The sequence below is a fragment of the Seriola lalandi genome, unplaced genomic scaffold, assembly GCF_002814215.2.
Source record: "Seriola lalandi dorsalis isolate HSWRI2012SDOR001 ecotype SW California unplaced genomic scaffold, Sedor1 jcf7180002054581, whole genome shotgun sequence".
In the NCBI taxonomy this organism is placed as follows: domain Eukaryota; kingdom Metazoa; phylum Chordata; class Actinopteri; order Carangiformes; family Carangidae; genus Seriola; species Seriola lalandi.
In genome coordinates this window covers 1,556,232-1,557,511 of record NW_019525134.1, presented here as the reverse complement: position 1 = coordinate 1,557,511, position 1,280 = coordinate 1,556,232, and positions in this window count along the sequence as shown.

Below are 1,280 nucleotides of genomic sequence, written 5' to 3'. Positions count from 1 at the left end.
ACCCCCCCCCACCCCCCCCCACCCCTTTAACTACCCTGCTTTGTTTTCCTACTTGTGTTGACTGCATGTCAGATCACACACATGTTGCTCGTAGTTCTGAGACAAGCATGTCGGTCCAGAACAGTCTTCCTGTCTCGGTGTGGCGGCTGAGTGTTTGTCTTGTTCTATCACAACATATTTCAGGTCGTGTTGAACATTAAACTGGCTTTTAACACACAGTACATCACTGTTACATGTTACATACATGCATTTGTGGTAAACTGTATGTCAGTGGTCGTCCTGCTGTTAATGTTCTGGATGCGACAAAACATTCAAGAGCAAGACGAGAAACTTCTGCAGCCGAGTTTAAAGATGAAACCTGAACCTTCAGGCGACTTTAAGATCAAACTTGGTGTTGAATTTAATTTAGGAAGATGAACAACGGAAGAGTTCAAGTGTAAATCCAGTTATTTATTTTAATTTTGTTCCATTCATATATCATTTATTACAACCATCTTTTATTGTTGTAAACCTCTGCTGCAGCTTCACTTGTTTAGACCTTTAAACACATGATGATGAACCTCCTTGAAAACAAAGAGCTCACAGTACAGGAATATATATCTACTAATAAAAGGAGGGTCATCATTTGTGCAACACCACAACTCAAATACAACATCTAAACTTTCATCACCTCGCACATCTTTCCAGGAAGGGACGAGGAGTAGCCCCGCCCACCCCACGCTCCCTTGCGTCTCGTCCCTAATGAAGTTTTCGTTGAAAGGGTTTCCCCTTGTTCTCGCGGAGGGCTCAGGGTTGGGGCGTGTTTTCATTTATCATTTTCACTTATTGTTTTATTGTGAAGCCCTTTGAGACTGTAATTGTAATTAGAGGCTGTAATAAACTTGATTTGCTGTGAACCCCTGTGGGTGAAAGGGGGGGGGGTGGCGGCGGCCAGTTCTGAGCCACGAATCGAGACAGAGTTTTGGTGTCTGACTGCATTTTATTTTTTATTAAAAGTAAAATAAAATCACCCATGATTTCCAAAGTGAAAGGGTTCTCCTTGTATCTTCAACCTTCTGTAAAATGAACATTTCTTCCACGTGTAACCTCGTGATGTGAGAATCCTCTCCTTGCAAACACGACGAGCAGAAAGCACGACATATTTCATCGAGTTCTTACTTTCACCTTACCTTTAAGACGTGTTGGAGCAGAGGTGGGGGATGAACGGAGCACAGTGTGCCTCATTCACACGCTCTACAGTTACCACGCGCCTTACAGTTACTGTAGCTCCCTTTCAATAA